The sequence below is a fragment of the Crotalus tigris genome, unplaced genomic scaffold (assembly GCF_016545835.1).
Source record: "Crotalus tigris isolate CLP2741 ecotype Arizona unplaced genomic scaffold, ASM1654583v1 scf7180000019380.578012, whole genome shotgun sequence".
NCBI lineage: Eukaryota > Metazoa > Chordata > Lepidosauria > Squamata > Viperidae > Crotalus > Crotalus tigris.
This window is the reverse complement of record NW_024097508.1, coordinates 558,892-578,012: the sequence shown is the minus strand read 5'-3', so window position 1 is coordinate 578,012 and position 19,121 is coordinate 558,892. Positions and strand designations below refer to the sequence as shown.

At 41.1% G+C, this 19,121-nt stretch overlaps 1 protein-coding gene across 3 annotated transcripts in view; it reads left to right on the top strand.

Moving 5' to 3' along the window:
• Positions 1 to 3,904: 3,904 nt before the first annotated feature.
• Positions 3,905 to 19,121, top strand: part of IKZF2 (IKAROS family zinc finger 2) — a 97,609-nt gene continuing 82,392 nt past the window's right edge. Inside the window, exon 1 of one of the 3 annotated variants that reach the window (XM_039362215.1) lies at positions 3,905 to 4,784. The gene's annotated coding sequence lies outside the window, so the exon portion shown is untranslated. The remainder of the gene's footprint in view (positions 4,785 to 19,121) is intronic. The other 2 variants (XM_039362214.1, XM_039362216.1) reach the window with 2 other exon arrangements.

Sequence of the window (19,121 nt, the reverse complement as noted above, 5' to 3'; positions counted from 1 at the left end):
CTGTGGGTCGGTGGGGGGGAAGCTCATTCGCCCTCTCCTCACTGAAGACTTCAGCAAGTTCCCTATATTCCTCTGGTATTTCTGTTAATCTTTTTTCCTCTCCTATGGATGCTTTTTCTATTCTTGATTCTGGTAGCCTCTCTTGGGGTTTTAAGTCCCTAGGGTCCCCCTTCGGGAATTTGATTTCTGTCGTCCTCCAATTTACCCAGGGGTTCCATTTTTTCAACCATTCCATCCCTAGAATCATTGGGCATTCCATACCTGGGGTCACCACACACGTTAAGTCCTCTTCATGGTTGCCCAGGGAGAGATGTATTGGCAAAGTGGCTAGAGTAGCTGGCACCCCCCCTGCTATGGATCCATCTAGCTGGCCAAATGAGATTGGTTGTTCCAGTCTCCTGGATGGGATGCCCAGATTCCCCACTAGTGTTGGGCTAATGAGGCAGCGGGTACAGCCAGAGTCTATTAAGGCTTTCACCTTCACAGCTTCGGGCATGGGGGGGATTAATATAGTCACTGTTTTGAAGATGGGTGTGATGCCTCCACTTACCAGGGGTTCGCCCTCCGAGCTGTCACTACGAGCACGAATCAAACCCGGCCCGCGTGGTGTTAGGCTGAAGTTCTTCCCCTTGCGTGGAGCAGAGGTGGGGGGTTTCTGCAATTTCATCATTCTCAGGCCGTTTTTTGTCGGCTAGGAATATCTTTCCCCCGGCGTTATTTTTGTTGATGGGGTCTGTTTGGGTTGTGCTGACACGCCCTTGAGCGGCATTACTACAGCTCGCTCACCTGCATGACCATTTCTCTACGCACCCTGAGAACATTCCCATTGCTTCTTGGCATGGATCCGATGATTTCCGGTTGGCTTGTGTCAGCTCAGGCGGGGGGCGGTCATGTTTTATTGCGGCGGTGCCTCTTCAATATGTCGATCTCTGCGTCCTCTGCCAAGACGTACCATTCCTCAAGTCGATGTGGGTCCCCTCGGGGCAGGCAAGCATCACATAGATCATAGTTTAGTCCGTCTTTGAAATGGCCAAGGAGGATGTCTTCTGGCCAATTCAGTTTGCTGGCAATGGCCCGGAATTCTGGTGTATACTCAGCCACTGGGCGTTTGCCCTGCCTCATCGTTGTTATTCTTTCACGGGCTTTGCGATCAGCCAGGGGGTCTTCAAATCGTCTCTCAAAAGTAGACATGAAACGGTGATGAAGTCTTGAGTCTGGGGCATTGGAGTCAGCAAGTCACTACCAATCCGCAGCTGGTCCATCCAGGGCAGATTGCACCGATCGGATGCGGGCTATTTGTCGACGCGGAAATATCCTGCCATATTCCTCCATGTAGCTGAGGACTGGGCTTAGGATAAACCCCAGCTTGTTGCTCCCTTTGAATTTCACTTCCAACGAGGGACGTCTTTCTGGGAATGGATCGGCTGCCTCTGTTGTGGGGGTAGCCTTCCGTCCAGATTGCCATCTGTGGTCCGGTAGGGGGTGGGAGCTCCTGGATCAGTAGATGTCCCTGGGGTTGCAGGTTCCATGTCCCCCTCGGTGTCTCTCCCTTTGCGGCTCCAGGAACTGGGGCGGCCGTAGGGTTCAGTATTCTCCTCTCCTAGGGAGCTGAGAGTTCTCTTCATCAGGTCAATAGCTTTCTCTAGGATCCAGTCTGAGTACGGTGCCCAGCTTCCTCCCTCTTCACTTGCGTGCAGGGATTTCTCCATCTCCTGCTTCCATTCTGGTTGCTTGGTCCCCCGTCTCAGGGTCACCTTCTCTGATTCCTTTCCCCACTCACTTTTCTTTCCAACGCCCATTGACCAGCGAGGCTTGTGGTCCCGTGTCTCCACCACTTCTTCTCCTGAGGAATCTGACCTCTCGGATCCCAACATCTGGCAAGGTTCCAACTGGGTCAGCGGCTCTCTTTCCAGGGAGTTTTCCCCCTCTCTTGCTCCATTGTCTGACATGGTAAATTTTTGCAAAATCCCCCGGCAAGGGTCTCCCTTCCAGGTGGATTAATTTTGCAAGTCCTGTCTAATGTAAGGACCCACCCCACTTTGCATCTTAAGAAGACAGAACTCTTGGAATAATTCTTCCAACAGGAATCCTTTATTAAGAGAAAATGGTTGCAGGCATGCTAGACAGGACTTGGGGTTCAAGCTCTTCCATTCAAGGTTTTAAGGGGTTCCCCAGTAGTCCCACCCAATCAACCCCCCTTCCAGTGATAGTTTCAAGTATCACAATTCCACCCCCTTTCTTCTTTCTTCCGTCTGAATGGAGACTTCAGGTAACTACATGAAAGGCAAGTATCCTGCTTTGTTATGATAAGGTTCTCTAGTGCTAACGCTTTGATGTTACAATAAACACACATTCAGCATTCAGCTCTTTGAAGTGTACTGAAGGAAGTGAGGGCCATAAAGCCCCTTTGTTCTCCCCCTTCTCTCCCTCTTATGGCAGAATCCAAAGAAGGCAGAATTGGGAGTTTCTATATTTGATAATTAAAGATGAAATATGATTGGATTCTGACATCTTGTTTTAATCGTATTTAGCTGTGTCATATTGATTTTATTAGCTTCATACTTGAGTTTCTTCATTTTGGTACATAATTAGCTGTGTGAAACCTGAAAAAATATTACCCTATATTCAGAATATCTTTTCTACATATTTGATATTCACATTAATTTAGGAGCAAGAGGTGATATCTAAAGAATATTTTGGAATAAAAAGCTTTATCTAACATTTAATGGAAATTTCCATTTCAGTAAGTGCATTATTGGATAAAACATAAATTGAGAAATCATCAGTTCATGATTTCTTGTGAGATCCTTGAGGGTATGCTCTTTGTTTTAGATGGCTAGAAAATGTGGAAAAACAAGAAAAGTATGCAAAGAGGTGGATGAAACATGGGGAGGTGGGTGAAAAATGCTCCAACCACTTCATAATAAGAGCAAATTTACAGACTTGGGTCGTTGTCATATGAAATGCCAGAGACCTGAGATGGCAAGAAAGAGATTTAACGAGTGTGCCTTTAGAAGAACAGTGAGATCATCTTGAAGAATGAATTCAGAGACTGCTGTGCAAATATCAGCTTAGTCTGGATAGGCAGGAAGGAGTGAGGTAAAATCTGAAGATTGTCCTGTCTTGATTCTCTTTAGTATAAGAGCAGAGAAAGAAAGGGAAGAAATCTTAACAGGCTTTTTAGTAATCTGTTATTATGCCCTTAACAACAGAGTTCCAGTATTCAAACAGGGTCTCTTTCCTGGCCTAGTCTACCTCAAAGGACTCACAGCACTACTCAAAACTGAGTTAAACGTGTGTAGCATACTTGGCTCTGTTTCAAAATGAATTATATCTATGCACTAGAGAGGAGCCCATGGATCTGTGAATGTTAAACTCAGAGACATAAAAATGTTACTGAACATGGAAACTTCTCCACAGAATGGAGAACCCTTTGTTCCTGTTTTGTTTTGATCAAGAGTAATTAGAAGATGACCAGAGATACAACATTTTATAAAGTTCCCTCTTCAAAATTAAAAGTGATTAAGTATCAAAAGTATAATCATTTGCTTTTACAAAAATGAACATGTTTTGTATGAATTCATGGGTGTGGTATTGCAATTAATTATACATGCAAATAAACTTTTTCTCTAATACTTGTACACTGGGTTTATAGAAGAAATACATTTTGGATGCAGTTATGTCTTTACAATTGCATTCAAATAATCTTGTTTTGCTTTAGTAGTTCAAAGGAGCAGAAAATATTTTGGCTGCACCTATATGATTTTTATTCTTCCCTTCATGTGAAGAAGCAAGCAAATCAGTTATCTTCAGTTACCAATACTCTCCTATTTATTCTGAACTGGAAATCAGTAGTTAATTACTTCAGAACAAACTATACTATTTGACATTGGTTTAACAGTTTGCAGGTCTGAATTTTGTTAACCATGGTTTCTTGGTTAATTAATATAGAAATTTGTTTTTCAATGTAGCCAGGAGAAAAAGGAATTTGTGCTCAGTTGGAAAGGTGATTCCCATTGCAGCTTATTAAGATCTGAAATAATGAAATGCTAGTTGTAGTAAATGTTTTAAATCCAATGCAATAAAGTGTTAGAAGGACTTGCTTAATAACTACAGACATTGCCAAAAGAAAGCCAAGAGCTCCAGAGGGAGATCTCATAAAACATTAGTTTGCCATCTCCTGTGAATAAAAGTGACCAATAGATACTTGCAGCCAAAGGCCTGTATGAAGAATTTTATTGAAACAGCTAAAATGTAATATTTTAATGACAATGGAATGGATTGGACCTGTTGGCTAAAGCTGGCCAACCCCTATGCTTTGCAGAATATCTGATTAAGCCACTCTTAGCTAATCTTTTTCAACTCTGGGGAATTAAGAAAACTAGTTGATTTTCATTATGTTAACAGATCTGAAAGGAAATCTTTACTTTATATTTAGTCAGATATCATGTTGTTCAATAATAATGTGTACAAATATTTGGTGAATTCCCACCCTTACATGTGAAGAGTTTTAAGGTGGTTTGGGATTTTGTTTCAGCTTGCTACACGTGCAGTCATACCATCTCAGAGTATTTTTGAGCACACACAGCGAGCATTTTATTTATTTATTTTCTGCCTTTATTATTTTTATAAGTAATTCAAGGTGGTGAACATATCTAATATCTCCTTCCTCTTCTATTTTCCCCACAGCAAACAATGGGGATGTTGGGCTGGGAGAGAGTGACTGGCCTAAAGTAACCAAGCTGGCTTTCATGCCCAAGGAGAGACTAAAACTCAGTCTCCAGGTGATGTTTTAACCACTAGATCAAACTGACTCTTATTAAATTAAATATTATTTAATAATTAAAGAGAATTGTTTTGTTATCAATTGGAAATTACTTCTAAACATCTAGAATGATTTAGGACAGGTATGTCAAACTGCTGGCCCACGGGCCAGATGCGTCACGCCAAAACCATACCCACTCCATTGCCGGCAATGGAGAAAAAGTCGCGATATGTCACGCGCCGTCACATGATGTCGCAAGTTTGACATGCCTGATTTAGGAGACCTTCCATATTGCATGATCTGATTTCTAGATACACTTCTGCTTCTAAAGGACTTCCCAAACCTGGAATTCAAGGCTATGAATAGGTAGAAGGGCACATTAATTAATTGCTCTTGCACTGCAAATGCATTATTCATTCATATTGTACAAAAATATTTTTGATCAATGTATATTAAATTTATCAACCATAATGAAATGTTGAAGTGTTGTTAATATCTGTTAATAGCCACTGCCCATTTCTGTCAGTAGAGTTTCTATTATTCTCAGCCATCTTTCTTTTGGTTTTACCTACTTTTGCTCAAATTCAATCTCCAGTAAGCACTCAGACGTTGAGTACTTGAGCTCAGAAATTTGCACATTGATTTCTACTGCATTAAAATATGCAATGTTTCTCCCATCATTCTTGCTACTTCCATTTCTTCAACCAAATCTTCCATATTAATTATACTAAGTCAAGGTTCATTGATTCTTCCTTCATCCATTATCTGAAGAAATAAGTTGACAGTTACCAATTTCCAGGAAAACCATAGTTGACATAGTTTTTCTGGGTAAATAAAAATTTTATTACTCTTATTTCATGCTTCTTTGAATAATCTGGAATTTGCTTTTGGAAGGCATCTTCTCCACATCTATTAAACTAGATGCCAATAACAGTATTGCTTTTATTTACTCTACCTCTGGTTTTAACCCAGATGATCTCTACTGCATTACCAAATTAAGTCACTTGGATTCCTGAGTACATAGAGGTAATACTATTCTTTCCTCTTGCATCTGTTCCTTTTGAATTTATATTTCAACTGCTATTTTACTGTGACTGTTATAGATGCTAAATCATATTTGTTTTGTTATAAGGGTCAAATGAATATTTTCTTTATTCTGGTCATTAATGTATAGACAGTAAATTCTGTAACCTATTCTACTAGTTGTGGAATGTGGGCAAATTCCCAGAATAATACTATGTTGCATGTTTGTGAAACTAAAGTTAAGGATGTAATACATTTGAATGAATATGGCCTGGTTTTGTAGAGTAGGTGAGTGCATATATGGAAGAAAATATTTATTTAAATAAAGACTAACATGTATCTCAGAAAGAATTAATTGATGTGATGTAGTTTGCTTAGGATGCTGTAAAAGAAGAAATTCACAGGTTGTTGTGCTCCAGAAGGTAGTGTTAATACTAATAATAAAAAAATTAGGAATGGGTTTTTGCAAAAATAGTACAATATCATAAATGAATGTGATCTAGGTGGGGTTGAGGAATTGTTCTGTAAGATGACAGAAATGGATGGATAGATGAGGTTGAGATGAGGGAATCCATAAAAGTAATTCCGCCATTCAGAGAGGCAAAAATTAATGAGTAGTGATTATTTCAAGAAGAGACTGGACTGCCATCTGTCAAAAATGGTGCAGGGACTCCTGCTTGGTCAGGAGTATTAGACTAGATGACCTACAAGATCCCTTCCAACTCTGTTATTCTGTTCTATTCTATTTGGGGAATATCTGTTTAGGAAAACAGATATTCCGAGCCTCCAAAGATGAAGTGAGAAAAGCCAAGGCTCAAAATCAACTAAGGCTTGCGACCAAAGTCAAAAATAATAATAAAAAAGCTTCTTTCAACATGTAAAAACAAGAAAAAAGTGAAGGAAATGATTGGTCCATTAGTGGGTGAAAGTGGCAAGAAGGTGACACGCAACAGGGAGAAAGCAGAACTATTTAACTCATTTTTTGCATCTGTCTTTACACAAAGGGAAAAACAGAGCAACCTACCAAAAATAGTGCCATAAAAAACAGAATAGAAATGCAAGTTAAGATAGGCAAGAAAAGGGTAAGTGAGCATCTGTCCAGCCTAGAAGAGTTCAAATCGCCAGGACCAGATGGATTACACTCCAAGGTTCTCAAGGAACTGGCAGATATGATCTCAGAACCACTGAACTATATTTTTCAAAGATCCTGGAGCACAGGGGAACTACCAGAGGACTGGAAAATAGCTGATGTAGTTCCCATCTACAAAAAAGGGGAAAAAAATGGACACAGGAAATTACAGACCTGTCAGTCTGACCTCAATACCTGGGAAGATCCTGGAAAAGATAATCAAACAACAAATCAGCGAACACCTAGAGGAAAACAAAGTCATTACTAAAAGCCAACATGGGTTTGTCAAAAATAGATCATGCCAGACAAATCTTATTGCATTCTTTGACCAAGTGACAAAATTAGTGGATCAGAGGAATGCTGTGGACATAATTTACTTGGACTTCAGTAAGGCATTTGATAAAGTAGATCACAACCGACTACTTGACAAGATAGAAAAATGTGGGTTAGACAGTATCACCACCAGATGGATCCGTAGCTGGCTGACCGGCCATACTCAATGTGTGGTCCTCAATGGAACCACATCTACATGGAGGGAAGTGTGTAGTGGGGTACCCCAGGGCTCTGTTCTGGGCCCAGTGCTCTTCAACATCTTTATCAACGATTTGGACGAGGGGATAGATGGGGAACTCATCAAATTTGCAGACGACAGCAAACTGGCAGGAATAGCCAACACTCCAGAAGACAGGCTTAAGATATAGGAGGATCTGGACAGACGTGAACACTGGGCGCTATCTAACAAAATGAAATTCAATGGTGAAAAAGGCAAGGTTCTACATTTAGGCAAGAAAAACCAAATGCACAGATATAGTATAGGGGGTACCTTGCTCAATAGTAATAACTGTGAGAGGGACCTCGGAGTCCTAATGGACAATCACCTAAATATGAGCCAGCAGTGTGCTGCAGCTGCCAAACAAGGCCAACACACACTAACTTCACAATGCCTTGGTAAGGCCACACTTGGAATACTGCATCCAGTTTTGGTCACCACGATGTAAAAAAGATGTTGAGACTCTAGAAAGAGTACAGAGAAGAGAACAAAGATGATTAGGGGACTGGAGGCTAAAACATATAAGGAACGGTTGCTGGAATTGGGTATGTCTAGTTTAACGAAGAGAAGGACGAGGGGGGACATGATAGCAGTGTTCCAATATCTCAGGGGCTGCCACAAAGAAGAGGGAGTCAAGCTATTTTCCAAAGTGCCTGAAGGCAGGACAAGAAGCAACGGGTGGAAACTAATCAAGGAGAGAAGCAACCTAGAACTAAGGAGAAACTTCCTGACAGTTAGAACAATTAACTAGTGGAACAACCTGCCTCCAGAAGTGGTGAATGCTCCAACACTGAAGGTTTTTAAGAAGAGACTGGACAGCATTTGTCTGAAATGGTATAGGGTTTCCTGCCTGAGCAGGGGGTTGGACTAGATGACCTCCAAGTTCCTTCCAACTTTATTATTATTATTATCGATCATCGCACAGTCAGCCAGATGTTCAGACTGGATTTGGCATTTTGTCTACCTATCGAGTCCTTACCCAGGACCTGGGATAGGCAGATGTGGATGTTTGATGGTATTACAGATATCGTCGCAGGATGGAAGCAGTTCCTAATAAGGCCGCCTTTTGCAATTGACTAATAGCGAATTTGTCAATGCCAATTGTGTTCAAGTGGTGCTCCAGTTGTTTTGGGATTGCACCCAAGGAGCCTATGACTATTGGTACTACCCTTGCTTGCTTTTGCCACAGTCTTTCTATTTCTATTTGTAGGTCTTTGTATTTTGTTATCTTCTCCAGTTCTTTCTCTTCTATTCTGCTATCTCCAGGCACTGCCACGTCCACTATCCAGACTTTTTTGTCTTTCTTATCGACAATTGTTAAGTCTGGGGTGTTATGTTGCAGGTGCTTGTCTGTTTGAATTCTGAAGTCCCAGAGCAGTTTAATTTTATCATTTTCTATGACTTTCTCTATTTTATGATCCCACCAGTTTTTGCTTACAGGCAAATGATATTTTTTGCAGATCTTCCAATGCACCATTGTTGCTACTTTGTCATGCCGCTGCTTGTAATCAGTCTGTGCAATCTTCTTGCAACAGCTTACCAAGTGGTCCACTGTTTCTTCAGCTTCTTTGCATAGGCGGCACTTACTGTCTGTTGCTGTCTTCTCAATTTTGACTTTGTATGCATTTGTCCTTAAGGCTTGGTCTTGTGCAGCCAGAATTAGTCCCTCGGTCTCTTTCTTCAATTTTCCTGCTCTTAGCCATTGCCAGGTCTTGTTATTATCTGCTTTCCCAGCTATTTTTTTAATGTATTGGCCATGTAGTGCTTTGTCTTCCCATGCCTCTATTCTGTTCTTCATTTGGTCTTTCTTGTAGGCCAGTTTGGTCTCTCCAGTAGTTAGTAAGCCTTCCTGATATACTAATTTCAGTGCATCTTCATCATTGTTCTTCAGATATTCTTCCAAAGCCATTTTTTCTTCTTCAACCATCTGATGTACTTGTAGCATTCCACGCCCACCTATTTGCCTTGGTAGATAAAGTCTATCAATGTCACTGCGTGGATGAAGGGCATGATTCATTGTCATTATTTTTCTGGTCTGCCTATCCATTGCTTTTAGTTCTGCTTGAGTCCAGTCCACTATTCTAGCTGTGTACCTAATGACTGGGATTGCCCAGGTGTTGATTGCCTTTATGGTATTTCCTCCATTGAGTTTGGATTTTAAGATCTTCTTCACTCTCTTGATGTATTCACCTCTAATCTTTTTCTTGACTTCAGTGTGCTTGATGTTGTCAGCTTGAAGGATACCCAAGTATTTGTAGTACTCTTCCTCATCCAGACTCTTAATGTTATTTTCGTGGGGCATCTTGATTCCTTCAGTTTTCACTATTTTTCCTTGTTTGATAGTAAGTGTGGCACATTTGTCCAAGCCAAACTCCATTACAATATCTTGGCTATATATACGGACAGTGTTGAGCAGCGATTCTATTTCAGATGATGTTTTTCCATACAGCTTCAGATCATCCATGTAAAGGAGATGGGATAGTCTGGCAGATGTTTTTGATGTTTGATAGCCATGTCCTGAGTTATTCAGTATTGTTGACAGAGGAAACAGTGCAATAACAAATAGTAATGGTGATAATGAATCTCCTTGAAATATTCCTCTCTTGATATTAACCTCTCCCAGCCTCTCACCATTGATCTGCAACTGTGTCTTCCATTGTGCCATCGATCTTTGCACAAATTTTCTGATGTTTCTACTGACTCCTGTTATTTCTAGGCACTTTATTATCCAATCATGTGGCAGATAGTCAAATGCCTTTTTGTAGTCAATCCATGCCACATTCAGGTTGGTCTTCCTTCTCTTGCAGTTTTCCAAGATCATTTTGTCTATTAGGAGTTGATCTTTTGTTCCTCTGCTATTGGGGCGGTTTCCTTTCTGCTCAGGTGGAAAGAGATTGTTTTCAACTAGATGCTGTTGTACTGCATCAGCTACCACACCAGTTAGTAATTTGAAAGTTGTTGGTAAGCAGGTAATTGGCCTGTAGTTGCCTGGTGTTGCCCCTTTTGCTGGATTTTTCATTATTAGGTAGGTTTTCCCAGTTGTTAGCCACTTTTCAATTTCTCCTCCTTGTAGTATATTGTTGAACTGTTTGGCAATGAGTGGGTGTATAACAGTTAGATGTTTCAACCAAAACCCATGCAGTTCATCTTCACCTGGTGCTGACCAATTTTTGATTTTCTTTGCTCTTTTTTCTACCATTTTTGTTGTTATTACTAGTTCTTTCATTTCAACTTCTGTTTTATTTGCATCCACCTCTTTTAACCAAGCCGCATCCTTGTTGTATTTCTTTGGGTTATCCCATATCTGCTTCCAGAACTGCACTGTTTCTTCCTTGTCAGGTACTGACTGATTCCTTGCAGTTTCTCCATTGATGGATTGGTAGAAACGTTTCTGATTGGATTGAAATTGGAGGTTCTGCCTATAGTTTGCAATTCGAGCTTCATATCTACTGATTTTCCTGGCTATAGCTGTTATTTGTTGCTTTATTATTTCCAGTGCTTCCTTGATCTTCCTTGTTTCTAAGTGGTATTTCTTGATTAGGTATTCTTTGGTCTTCTTGTTCTTCAGCTTCTTTTCTTTCATCTGTTCTAGCTTGCTTGCATGTGATCTTAACTTGCTGATCTTATTTTCTAGTCTAACCTTCCATTTTTCTGGTGCACTGTTTGTTTGTTTTTCTTCTTTGTTGATTTTGCATCCCAGGTATTCTGTTATAACTGCAGCTGTGCTGTACATTAGTTGGTTTGTTTCTTGCAGTGAATTGGTGCTTATACTTGATATTGCAATATTTGCATCTTTTAATGCTTGTGCTAGCTGTTTCTTTGGAACAAGCTTCAATGCAGGTAGCCTTATTCTGTTGTTTTTGTGCTGTTCTAGATGCTCAGTTATTCTTTGTTTCAATTCTTTTATTTCTTTAGTTAGAGGGTTTTGTTCTTCCTGAGGTAGAGGTGCCTGATTTCCAAATGAGAACAGTTGTATATCTCTGCTAGATTCCTTCACTGCCAACTCCCCCTGGTTTGCCTATACATTCTGAATTACTTCTGGTAAGGCTTTGATTTCTTTGCCCTGGGTAAACCTTTGCAGTTCGTCCAATTCTGTTTCTGTGAATACTTTATTTCGTGTTATAAATCGGCGTTGATCTGCTAGTCTCTGTTCTGTTATTTCTGATTCTGGATGTTGTTCTTTCCAGAACTGGTGCATTCGTTTTAGATATCCTCTTCTTGTTGGACTTGATCTATAGTAACAGATCATTATTTCTTTGTTTTCCATCACTGTGTATCTGCGACGGGTAAACACCTTTTCTTCCAGTAGTTCTGCAGCTGCTGGCCCTGGTTGCTCAGCCAACAGTCCTGAGTCCTGTAACCCATTTTTCACCAGATATCCAGGAACTCCAATATCTAGTGCGGACCTTGTTAACCCGGGCGACGTCCGAGCCGGTATGGCATTCTGAAATTTACGTCTCACCATATTTTTTATGGGAGAGACACTCTTTGTCTGACTCCTCTGATGAGACCTGTCCAGTATGGTTGAACCTCTGGCATAGCTCTCATCTTCCTCAGAGTACACAAGCCCCACAACCTATTATTATTATTATTATTATAAAACACCTCTTTAAAATAGGTGATTTAAATGTAAACACATGTGCATACTTGATAATCTACTATGGTTAATTTGATTCTACAATGAAAAACTGGAAGAGTTAATGAAGGATATAGTGAGAGATTCTGAGTGCAGAATATTATTTTTTCAGTGTCAAGCTGAGTCTTAGCAAAAATGGGTATGAAAGAAAAGAATCAAGAATGAAAGTCAAATAATTGTAGCACGAGAAAGTCTTAGTCCTATAAAAAAAGGTGTTAGCAGCTAAAGTAAACTTCTAAAGCATGAATTAAAAGTGGTCATAAGAGAAATTGTGTGGTAATTGTTTAAAACAAAGTGAAAAGAGTTCTTTTATAAAATACTACAGAAGTATGTGGAGTTATTCTGGTAGGAAGTATGAAAAAATATGCTTGATCAAGTGATGGTGAAAGAGGCTATGAATGAGAAAAGTAATCACACACTAAATCTTCAGCTTAATGGACTGATAGGAAAAATAGTTGTTACCGTAAATGCCGGCGTATAAGACAACTTCCGCGAGCGCTGAAATCGGCGCCAAAGACGGGGGTTGTCTTATACGCCGAGTCTCCTTATACGCCGGAAATACTGGTAGTTTCCGGCGTATATGACGACGTTCTAGGAATGCGGCCCGGCTATAAAGACGGGGGTCGTCTTATACGCCGGGTCGCCTAATACGCTGGCATATACGGTAGTTGAAGTCAGGTGCTTCTCTAATTGACACAATCAATCAATGAATGTCTGTTTAAATTTGTGTGGGGCTCTACAGCACTACTAGAAACAGAAGATGCAATATCACAGGGAGTTATCTAGTAGGTTCAGGCCAGTCACATTAAATAGTTGAAGGGGTAGTAATTTTGTCCATTATGTCAGGAAATTGCTACACTATAGGTTTACTGTAGTCCATTATGTCAGGAAATTGCTACACTATAGGTTTACTGTATATGATACAGTATATGATTGATGAAAAATATGGATATAAGAAAAGTATAGGAAAATATATTTAATAATGAGCATAGCAAGAAGAGAAAGGTCAAATAATCTAATGATTCTAATCAAATGGAGCAAGCGACAGTTAAGATTAAAAGAGGTCGAGGAAATATATTTTGAAGGTATGTAAAACAGCACTCATGTGATCACCACACTTCACAGCTGGCTTCCACAAAGAGAATCAATGGGAAAGCCAGCAGTAAAATGACAAATCTCAGTCTCATGATGCCTTGCTTAAAAACTAGTGATGATAATGTTTGTGGCAGAAATAAGGTAATAAGTCCATTGTCATGTGATGTCTTACTTATGGACGTGTCACTTAACCATGGGGTTTCCAGTCCCAATACTGTTTGTTACGCAAGGCCTACCTGTAATAATATATGTAAACTGCTAGGGTTAGAACTGTGATTGAAAGGATATGAAATATGACAGTGAGCAAAATTTGAAAAGTGAAAAATGGTTGCATGTTGGGAAAGAGTATGCAGGCTAAAACTTTGCACTTCAGCAGATCATTGAGAAATATATGCGTTTGAGAAAGGAAGTTGACTGTGTTTGTTGATTTAGAACAGTATGTGACAAATTTAATAAGTTTTGATTATGAAATGTTTTTGGTGGATATAATGTTTGAAGTTCGTTTCAGAAGGGAATAAGAACAGTACATAATGGAAATAAGGCATGTGTAAGAATAAACAAAATGCACATTTAATGGTTCAACATTGACCAAGTATTCTGAGTTCAATATCAAATAAATGACACCCACAGATTAAGTAGTAATTTTTATTATGGTTACAGATCAACTAACCCGTAAATTTGTTGTTTTAAACTGTTTTATTTTTCATCATTATAATGATTTCTGTGGTTATTTTTTGGTTGTGTATATAATTTTTTAACCTGTAGGTGCCCAGAATCACAGCAGCAAGATAGGTAGCCATATACATGTCATAAATGAATAAATACATTATTCCACAGCAGTAGCCATCAGCAACTTGATTCTTCCCCTTGTATTATTGCAGAGCATTGCAGGATCCCCTCTGTTCTTTTGGGATCCAATGTCTTATCTCCTGTTCCACGATTCTTCCTTTTCTTTCTCTTAGGGTTCACTGTCTATTTCATCAGCAAGGTCTGAAAGCTGTTTCTATGTTCTCAGGAGTATGAAATGTCTTTTACACCTCTTGTGTCTGGTTGTTATTCTAGTCCACAGGCTAGCTCATTTTTAGACTCTGTTCTTTCTGGAGAGTTGTTTTCTTTTTCAATTCCTGTTGTGGTGTCTCTGTGTGTGATTTGATCAATCTTCATCCTCCCCTGAGTGCTGAAGTGTAACCATCCATGGCTCCAATCCTTTGCATTGTTTTTGTCATAAAATACTACCGTAGGTTTTTAATTGTTTGTTGGAATATGCCAACTTTTTAAAAAGCGATTGGACAAATATGCCAAAATCATGGTCAGTCATGATGATGACAGAGTCAATATGATGCTTGTTGATGACAAAATATCAGGGCCTGATCTGCAAACTAAATTCTGGATATGAGGAAATATGAGAAGCTATCAAAAGAAATGTAATTAGAGATGCACCAGAATGCAACATTGAGACTATAGTTTGCCATAGTTCCCTAATAATAAATTGATCAGCCAAACAAATCCCAGAGCTTTAAGATAGAACAGGAGCAAAAGTGTATTTTATTTTCTTGTTACTATTAACATCTTAATAACCAGTTTATACTGTAGATTGAAGATATAAGTAGTCTTATGACTTATGATTTCAGTTGGAACCAGAATTTCCATTTCTAAGCAAGGTGATTTTTAAGTGAGTTGTGCCTGGTTTTACAATCTTTTTTGCCACAATTGTTAAGCAAATCACTGCAGTTGTTAAATGAACATGTAGTCATAAAGTGATCTGACTTCCCCTATTGATTTTGCTTGTCAGAAGCAATTTGAGAAGGTTGCAAATTGCGATGACATGATCTAGGATGGTGCAACCTTCGTAAATATACGCCAGTTGCCAAGCATCCAAATTTTGATCATGTGACCATGGGGATGCTGCAACAGTTGTACATGCGAGTACTAGTTATAAGTCATTTTTTTTCAATTCCATTGTATTTTTGAATGGCCACTAAACTAAGGTGACCAACCGTCCTCCTTTTGGAAGGACAGTCCTCCTTTTTTGAGTTCTGTCCTCCCTCAAAAAGTGTCCCCCTAAATGTCCTCCTTTTCCATATACCGTCCTCCTTTTGGGAGGACAGTCCTCCTTTTGGGAGTTTATTTATTTATTTATTTATTTATGAGACTTATATACCGCTTTAAGTGCAAGCACTCTCTAAGCGGTGTACACCAGTAAGCAATGTATATATATATTTATATTGCCCCCAACAATCTGGGTCCTCCCTCGAAAATGTCCTCCTAAATGCCCTCTTTTTTTATATTTGAAGACTTATCTGCAGGGCTTTTTTTTCCTCATAGAACGCCCAGAAGGCGTTCCGGGACCTTTTTTTGATGGTTTTTTTTCAACTTTTGCCTGAGCTGTGCTATTCCCCCTATTGGCTTTCAAAAGCCAATAAGAATTGCTGCTGAGCGCGCCAAAACACCCAGGTGGCAAACTAGGCACGTGCAAGTTGCAGGAACTTTGCACCCCTCACTGCTACCCAACTACACCATCTCTTACTTAGTTCCGCAGATAGCTGGAGAAGACTGGAGCGGTAAGTTTCTCTTGATCTTCCCTGTTCGGTTCTACATGGGGATGCACAGGGTAGGCGGTGGTGCTGGGGGGTGGCTGCAGAGCCGGAGCCAGCGCGGCTGGTGCTTTGCGAGCCACGGGGCCGGCTCTGTGGGGATGCGCAGGGTGGGCAGTGGTGCTGGGGGGTGGCTGGGGGGACAGCTGCAGGGCCGGAGCTGGAGCAGCTGGTGCTTTGCCTTTGCAAGCCGTGGGGCTGGCTCTACAGGGATGTGCAGGGTAGGCGGTGGTGCTGGGGGGCAGCTGGGGGGGCCGCTGCAAGGCCGGAGCTGGTGCGGCTGGTGCTTTGCCTTTGCGAGCCATGGGGCCGGCTCTATGGGGATGCGCAGGGTGGGCGGTGGTGCTGGGGGGTGGCTCAGGGCCGGAGCTGGCTCGGCTGGTGCTTTGCGAGCCGCGGGGCTGGCTCTCCACAGCAGGGCAGCGGTACTGACGGGGTGGCTGTGGGCGGGGGCGCAGCAGCAGTTGACCTTCCATGGGCCACGCCAGCTGATGGTCTACGCAGTGCTGACCTGCGCTGCCACCACCTCACCCTGCGCATCTACGTGGCCATCCTGGAGCGCCTGGCTCACAACACCTGCCTCCGCCGCCCACCCCTGCACAGTCCAGCCGTGTAGATTTTTGGAGAAGTGAGAAATCGAGATTGAATGTTGATATTCTAGCTGCAGCACTTGCTGTAAAATTCAATATGAAGGATATTTCTTGTTCAGATATTTCCTATATATATTGTTAGAAGATGATACATTGACAAAAAATATTCATTCAATGGAAAAGTACTCATTTAAATAATTAATAGGCATGTAAGCATAATTACAATATAAAATGTTATTGTTACAAATGTTTTTTATTATGCATTGATCATATTATAGTGTATTCTGTATTATTGTTGCAATAAATACTATGTTTCTTTTATTTACGATATTTTTTTCTTCAATTTATTCGTGTCCTCCTTTTTGTTGTAAAAAAGTTGGTCACCTTAACTAAACAAATGTTTATAAGTCATGGATATTGAATGTTCAAGAAGTATAGTAGTCCTTAGACCCTTTTCTTTTCCTCCTCTGCTTAGAGCAGAGAGATTGCTTAAACAAGGTTATCTCTTTTGAACTGCTTTTCTCTGCAGTATGTCTTTAAAAAGTGCTAACTAGAAGTTAGCAAGCTCAGCTCTGTGACTTTAATTAGTTCTTTAGAACCCTCTGGCTGGCTGACACTGACAAGACCCTAACCAATTTCACACTAAAGACTGTGGAGGTGAGTGCACCAGGCAAGCAGTTGGGGCTAGCACATTCCTTTCAATGTGTATGCCTTATTGTGTGCCTGCTTACTGTCTTGTAATCCCTTTCTCTTTAATGAATGTAAATACATACATTAAGTTCTTTCTTGCTAATTATCCTAGTACCTGGGTAAGCATTACAAAGGGCTATAAGATATGTCCCTTTACTCGGCTACTTCTCAGAAACCTCTATATCAGCGTTTCTCAACGTTTGTGTGACAGCGACCCCCGTCACACAAACGTGCCGCGCATGCGTGGTGCGGCGTGCATACGTGGCGCCACCCCCATGTATGGCGCACATGTGCGGCGCCACCCCCTGAGGGGGGAAAATGGCGGATCGCATTGTTAGGCGACCCCTGTAAAATGGTCGATCGACCCCAAATGGGGTCGTGACCCATAGGTTGAGAACCGCTGCTCTATATGGAAAGAGTATTTGTTTTAGTGGATCATGCTAGTTGCAGCATGGAATTAAAAAAAAATATTTGGGAAAATGGAAAAGCCTCAGAGGGAGCAACAGTTCAGCTGGATCATCCCCAGACAAACTGGTTTTAACCAGGATAATGCTAAAGAAATTCTAAGAAACTTTTTGCACAACACTTCAGGCAACAGAGTATTTGCTTCCTATGACATTTTTCCTAGTCTCAACTCCAAAACAGCTACATTCCTGAAAAATAATCCTTTCTCTGTTAGAGTGACTTCCCTTTTTCTCAAAGAGATTAGAAAAGAATGTAATATAAATAGCATGTTGTGTCTTTTTAAGTGGATTATAACATGGAGCATAGAGAAAGTTCCAAGTTTAGTCTCATGATATCTATACTTTATAAGTGAGCCTCAGGTAGCAGGGCTGGGGAAAAAATCTTAAACTCTGGACACTGGCAAAAATGTCAGTGTTGAAATATGTAATCAGATATTCATATTTGTCATAAGTGTAGAATATCAGGATTAGCTAAATGAAATGGTATGATTTCTGTTAAGTCCTGGGAGCGATGGCGAATGAAGAATACACATGTTTCTGGAACAACTCTTTATTGTGCTTATTTCAAACTCCAACAACGAGCAAAGGCACGCAGGCCTCCTTTTATACGTCCCCATTTCCCGGACAAGATGGCAACATCACTAGGCACTTTTCGCGCCTTGTGCATGCACGCTTGGTCAGCACCACTCAGTCTGGTCCCAGGCAGCTTTTGCAATTGCCCGGGAACCTTGCAATGTCCAGAGCCTGCATTTGCAGGTTCAGGACACAACACCCCTCCCCTCTTAGCTAGAACACACACGGTACTTGTTCTTACAATCCATACAAAATATAAAATAATAATAAATTTCTTTCCATCCTACAGACACTCCATTCTGCTACAACTTATTTACCACTCTCTCATGTGTGCTTCGCGGGTTCTGTTGCTACCCACATAGGTTCCATCTCCTCACCATAGACTTGTACTATTCTTATGCTGACAAGAACCTTACATACTCATCTAGGTGTTTAGGAGGGGCCTTAACCCGTTGGGACCTTTGCAGGATGAGGGAGGGTGCCTGGCCTGACAGCTCTCTTGCTCGACTGGACAGACCAGGACTTGACCTTAAGGGCGCCTGGCCTACCGGCCCGCCTGATGGGCTCGCTAGACTAGGACTTTTATGCACAGGTTTTGCAGGTGACCCCTGATAGGGCATACCAGCAGAAATGCCAGAGTTTCCCCCAGGCTCTGTGAGAGCAGCTGCACTCTCCCAACCTTCTGAGTTGGCTGAGGATTCCAGAACTGCTCTGGATGGTTCCTGAGAACCTATGTCCTTGAGCCAGCGACTGTTTTCGGACGTGCCCTGTGAAACAGGTGTGAGTAAGGGGCCCCAGTATTCGGTGAACCCCAAGGTCATGCCTGCGGTGCCAGAGTCAGGAGAGGCCTCTCTGCATGCCCCTCTTACATAGGACCTCCTTTTGGAAGCAGTTGCAGAATTGAACCTGCTTCCTAGCTGGGTTGCCAGTTCTTGCGTGTTCTGTGAGTTCTGTGAATACCTCCGGTTTTCCTCCCTCCCTGTCTGGAGTGTTACTGTTTCTGTATGGGATA